Source organism: Mus musculus, chromosome 7 (assembly GCF_000001635.26).
Source record: "Mus musculus strain C57BL/6J chromosome 7, GRCm38.p6 C57BL/6J".
Classification (NCBI taxonomy): Eukaryota; Metazoa; Chordata; class Mammalia; order Rodentia; family Muridae; genus Mus; species Mus musculus.
Window position 1 is genome coordinate 68,912,799 of NC_000073.6, and position 6,000 is coordinate 68,918,798.

General features: G+C 40.6%; 1 long non-coding RNA gene across 6 annotated transcripts in view; it reads right to left on the minus strand.

Annotated features, from left to right (window-relative positions):
* Gm34664 overlaps positions 1 to 3,226 on the minus strand; it is a 73,887-nt gene extending 70,661 nt beyond the window's left edge. For 4 of the 6 annotated variants that reach the window (XR_882192.1, XR_882190.1, XR_882193.2 and 1 more), the window contains exons 1-2: positions 3,164 to 3,226; positions 1,708 to 1,796 (exon numbers count right to left, since the gene is read on the minus strand). This is a non-coding gene — a long non-coding RNA (predicted gene, 34664). Of the gene's footprint in view, positions 1 to 51; positions 102 to 1,707; positions 1,797 to 2,369; positions 2,453 to 3,163 lie in introns of all 6 variants that reach the window. The other 2 variants (XR_882194.1, XR_882191.1) reach the window with 2 other exon arrangements.
* Between the last annotated feature and the right edge of the window lie 2,774 nt (positions 3,227 to 6,000).

A 6,000-nucleotide genomic window follows, 5' to 3' on the forward strand; every position in this document is an offset into this window, starting at 1 on the left:
ACTCCCACAAGAACTGGTTGAGATTTTTTTCTATAGTTTTCTAAGTCTTACTTTCCAAAGTTCAGGCTGGTTCTTTCAGTAAGAAGGATCCTCACATGCTTCTAGCAGGGATAGAAAAAAAAAATGTGATAATTTTGAACTATGCCTGAGTTCTTTGTTTCTAGAAAGGTCTGTCTTCAGGGTAAAGGGTTTAATCAATTCCTAAGCTGTTGGGGTTACAGTCATGCTGAATGGGATGAAGGCATCCATCCAGTTCTCTCTGTCTTAGCCTCTTGAAAGAAATCATGGATGTCTCGTCTTGTCCTGTGTAAGTAGGAGGTAGTGCCTGAGACAGGGAGGCATATGCCTGCCACACAGGGTCACTAGCCCCAGGGCTGCAGTTCAGAACACTTCTCCTTTGCTTTATCAGCACTTTTTTGGAGGCCTAGTGACAAATTAATTCAATTCCCTACAAACATATACGAAGCCTAGAGCAGGAACAGACTCAAGTATACTAGGATATCTACTTGAAGTTTAAAAAAATCATGGTTCTACAGTTTGTATGCTAAGGGCTCCAACAGATCCAGTAGACAGACAGCATGAAACAACAGAGGAAGGTGTAAGGAAAGAGGTGGAAGTCCTAGGAAAGGAAAAGAAGGAAAAGAAAGAATGCTGGAGTTAAAACACATTGTAGCAGAAATGAAGACTGCCTTTGATGGGCATGGTATATTCATTTTCCCTCATCTTAGTCTAGAGGTTCAGTGTTATTCCAGCCAAAGACCCTGAAGGTTACTTAGGGGCATCAAGAAACCGCCCTTAAACTTGGATGACACAACAAAAGATTAAACAAAACCCCAATACAATATTTTGGAGGGCTAATATTAATTGACTTCACAGCATATTGTAAAGTTACAGTAATCAATGCAGTGGGGTGTTGGCGAACAGAATATATAGACAGAGCAGTAAGCTAGAAATCTCTAAAATAAATCATAAAAATACAATCAACTGATCAAATGGTCTTTGGCAGAGAAGAGTAAAGGCAACATAAGGAACAAATCATTTATTTTTCACTTTGGAATATGAAATAGTTGAGCATCCATCACTTAATATGAGTCTAGACACAGACCTTATACTCTTAAAATTAATTTAAGATGGTTGTAGGGACCTACATTTAAAAATTTAAAGCTACAAATTTCTAAATTATCACACAGAAAAGAAATATCCAATAATCTGGGATTTGGCAATGATTTTAGAGATATTGTTGAAGGCTGAACTTCTTTGATACACTAGTCTTCAGTGAAATTTAATTTTTTTCCCTCTGTTGAAGATAGTGTCTAGAGAGAATAAAAAGATATTTGCAAAAGAGATGTCTAAGACAGAGTTGGTATCCAAGATATATAAAGACCTAACATTCAACAAGAAAAATGGTCCAATCATCCTCAGCAAGACAGGAACAGAAGGCACGTAAGCTCAAGAAGACATCATTCCATCTCTTATTCCATCAATGAAATACTAATGGAAACATGATAGAGGCAGTGCTACATGTCTAAAGTGCAGAATGCTGACAATATTACATGCCAGGAGGACATTGAGCAGCAGTAAGTCTTATTCACTGCTGATGAGAGTGCAAGAATGGTGAGCCACGTTGGAAGACAGTTGGACAGTTTCTGATAAAAACTAAACATAGTCTTACCATATGGTTCAGTGATGACAATTCTTGGTACTTACCCAAAGGAGTTGGAAGCTATATTCGCTCAAAAGTCTGCATGTGGGTGTTTACAGTAGCTCCATTCATTGTTGGCAGACAGTCCAACATCCTGGAAGCAATCCAGATGTCCATTAGTCGATGAATGGATTAATACACTGTAGTGCATCTAGACAAGTGATAATATTTAGTGCTAGAAAAAAGTGACCTATTAAGCAACGGAGATATGAAGGAAACTCTAGTGCTCATTGCTATGTATAGGAGGCCAGTCTGAGGAGGCCACCATAGAGCATCCTGGGAAACACAAAACTGTGAAGGCAATGAAAGTGAGTAGTTGGCGGAATTTAGAGAAGAGAGACTCATATTCAGGCAGAACACAGAGGATTTTTATGGCAGCAGATCTATTTTGTGTGCTATTATAAATGGTAGGTGCAAGTCATTACCTATTTGTTAAAACTAGAATTTGCAGGACAGAGAATGACAGTAATCTTTGATGCAAAGTTTTTGGATACTGATGTCTCGATGTAGAATCCTCTGTCCAGTCACCCAAGTGTGATTGTGTTGCAGAGGCTCACAGCAGCTGGCAGCTGAGTCGGTGAACAGGGAAGCTGGGTTTCCTTCTTGCATTTTCCTCAGGAAGTTAAAATTTTTCTAAAATATTGAAAAATCGACTCTGAGGTCTCACCTGGATTGATGTGAGACGTGTGCGCCATTAACGAGTAAGGGAAACAGGCAAACTCAGTGCCGGTGGGTTCTGTTTAATGAAGGCTGCACAAAAGTGGGGCAGGAGGCAAGAGTGGGAAACACGTTAATTATAATCTCTGCAGGCTCCTCAAAAAAAGGCAAACCTCTCCCTGGGGTAATGTTGCAGTACAGTGGAAATCTCTGAAGTTTCTAATTTGATAAGCAGCCCATCAGTATTCTTAATAATTTATGAATGTATATGAATACACATATTTCTCTGTTGATCAATAACTGGAAGTGCATTATTTAACAATTACTTAAAGCTGTACTTGCCTGTGACATGTTTTGCTAAGTGATCTTTTGAGTTTGAGAATGCTTCATGACAACGGCATTATCTGGCGTTTTCTGTTTACCTAGTCATTACAAGGATGATGCCTGTTCTGAGGCTAGAAAAGCAAACTAAAATCACAGTGTGGGAAACTGAGAAGCCAGGGACATTTGAGAAAGATGCACATAGTGCCCATGAGTCCCTAGAGGATGCTGACAGTTGGAGGAATACTGGGGTCTCTAATCAGTCCTTCTAACCTTCTGAGAGTTTACATAAAATTTCCACACTAGGTATAAAGCAAGAGGAATTCATGCCATACTTTCTGAGTTTACATTTACACAGACTTAAAGAATCTTCTCTGGGGATACTTTGAGGGGTTTACATGATGAAAACCAAATCAGATCAGTTCTCGAATCTACCAGAGCCCTTATCAAGGGCGCGAAAGCCGCTCTGCAAAGCAACCTCACCTGGCAGCTCTTGAATAAGCGCTACTCCTGTGACTTACATAAATGCCCCACTGTTAAAAATGGTTCCCGTTTGTGACGCAGGTGGGAACCATTGGAACCATTGGAAGGTGGAACCTACAGAGAGGCATTGGGAGAGGACCTTGGGCTCCAGACTCTTCCCTTCACCCCTCTTTGGCTTCCTGGCTTCCCGGTGAGCAGGTTTTTCTTCTTTACTCCCATCATGACATGTGGCCTCACCACAGGCTACAAAGCAATGTGCCAACCACAGATGGAAACCTCCAAAACCTTCAGCCAAAGTACATCTTTTTCTCTTTGTGAATTGATTATCCCGGATATTTCTCGTCGTGACGTCAAACTGACTGACACACCTGCTAAATTACTCTCTCGAAAAGACCCAGAAATCTTTATTTTAAAGTAGTCCCAGGTGACTTTGATGTGACAGGTCCTGAGCTTGAAATTTTGTGCTTTTGTTGACCTGCAAGGCCCCTGAGATGTTTCATCATCCCAAACGCTCGGCAGAACTTTATGAACTACCTCTGTGTTCAGAGATGCGTGCAAACGATCCTGTGCAAAAATGAAGATGGCATTTGCTCCCAAAACACCATTTGAGGTGGGGGTTGGGGGGAGAAGGGCGGGGCAGGGGGAGAGCAGATATCTGCTGTACCAGATCTACTAAGAAATCACTCATTGAGGAGCCCTTTGTAGACATAATTAAAAAAAAAAAAAAAAAAAACCAACAACAACAACAACAAAAAAACCCAACAGAGATTAGTTACAAAACAGGAAAAGAACTCCAGTAGACTAGAAATAAAAGTGAAATTCACATCAGAAATGTTTGTATACTCCAAACGCATTACAAAGAGGCACAGGAAACCTGGCAAGGGTACTGGCCCACTTGCTGTAAGTCCGGGGTGCTGACTAGAAACTCACTCCGAAGCAGAGGCCAGGGGGTTCACTAGAGAGTCTTAAACTGGCTCTGATCATCAGGAAAACTTTTCGATGCGACTTTTTCTAGTTGAGATGCATCCAACTGGGCAGGATGGACGGCTGCAGGTTTGCTACATCAAAGTAAGCATCATTTAAGTAAAATTCAAAGGAAAACAAACCAACAACAACAACAACAACAACAACAACAACAACAACAACAAAACCCTGAAAAGCAACCTCCCCCTCAAAACTCCAAAAACAATACCAAACATCAACAAAAAGCCAAAATTAAAGATCGAGTCGAGGGGAAATACCTATGAATAAATCAATTACCCATCATCTTTGATCTCATCGTAATGAACCCTGACCGGGTCATTATGAAATAGTGAACAAGGCATTCCTTTTTATTTGCAGAAGTTGAAACGACTCATCACCAGGTTACTTTTGGCGTCAAAGCTAAGGTTATTTTTCCAGGCTCAACATCTGTGGCTAGTCAAAGGAACTAATTGGGCAATAAAATGTTTCAGGCTTATGGAAATCGGTATTAAAAAGACAACTGATAAATATTAGTTGCGTAAATATCACAACAGAGTCCGGTAACTGATCTCTCCCGGTTGTGCCCCGAACAGATTTCAAAATGCCGGAAGTGAAAGGGCTGCGGCCAAGTGTCAGAGCAGAGGGTGTTTATCTTTGCGGAGCACGGGACTGCTTTGATGTGGCTTAGGACGTGCTCGAGTATTTCAAACAGCCTGCAGAAGGGAAGCCAGCAAGGCATCGAATTATTTACCCTTCCCAGGAAAATATTTTAAAAGCTCTGTGAGGCTCCATTTCCTAAAGCCACCTGCCACCTAAAGCACCCATAATCAGCCCCAGATGCAGGACCCCAACCTGCTGGCTAACCCCGTGACTCCGAGAGAAAATATTTCACCCACTCCTCACCACATCCTTAATTCATTCGAAGCTAAACTTTCAGGCCATAATTTCTGCTTAAACTTAATAACTCAGCTCTGACATTCCTTCCCAGTGACCCTAAAGTTCCATTTGGCTGCCCTACCACCTGCTCCCAAATGCATTAAAACCACTCAAGGTCCCCCCCCCCCCCCAAGTATCAGTTTTGTTTTCTTTGCTCAGCCTCGAGGCCATCCTTTGAATGGGAGGAAGTGAGGATGCTCACTGCTATTCCGTTGTGAATTTAGAGAGGGTTAGGTTTCTTTACTCAAGGTGTTTTTTTTTTTTTTTTTTTGTCATCTTGGCCACAAAGCTATATTGGTTCCTAAATTTAAAAAAAAAAATTGAGATTCATAATTACAAATATTGATTTTTAAAGACAGCGTGGGAAACAATGTCTAAATCTTTTAAATGATCTCTCTGTGTAAAAGGTTCTTTAAAAATATACAACTTCTGAATATTTTCTATGATGTCAGAAAAACAATGAACATGTCTGCTTGGCAGCGCTGAGAAGCACACTGACTAAACTCCAACAGGAGCTTTTCAAAACTTTTCCTAGTGTCTTTACCAATGTGTGAAGTCTGAGGCACAAGAGTTCAGGCTTTTTTTTTTTTTTTCCATTAGAAACGAGTAACATTTAAACATGTTATCTACTGAAAAAGTGCAAAATCTACCCATTTTCAATGGAGCAAGGGGAATATTCTTGTCACGCTTGCTAAGATTTGAGTAAGTGGCTAACATTAATCTGCTTCCTGCATGAAACCTCTCTCTAACGTTCATCTATTTTTTAATACCAAGGAACCTTTCTCACATTAGCGAAATTCCCAATCAAAACATACTCCGCAGGAAAATGTGTTGATGTGTGTGTGCATATGTGTGTTGCATATGTGTGGTCACCCAAAAGGAATGACTACTTAAGGAAAGGGCTCGTAATTCTAAGATAACTTTGTAGAAATACACAG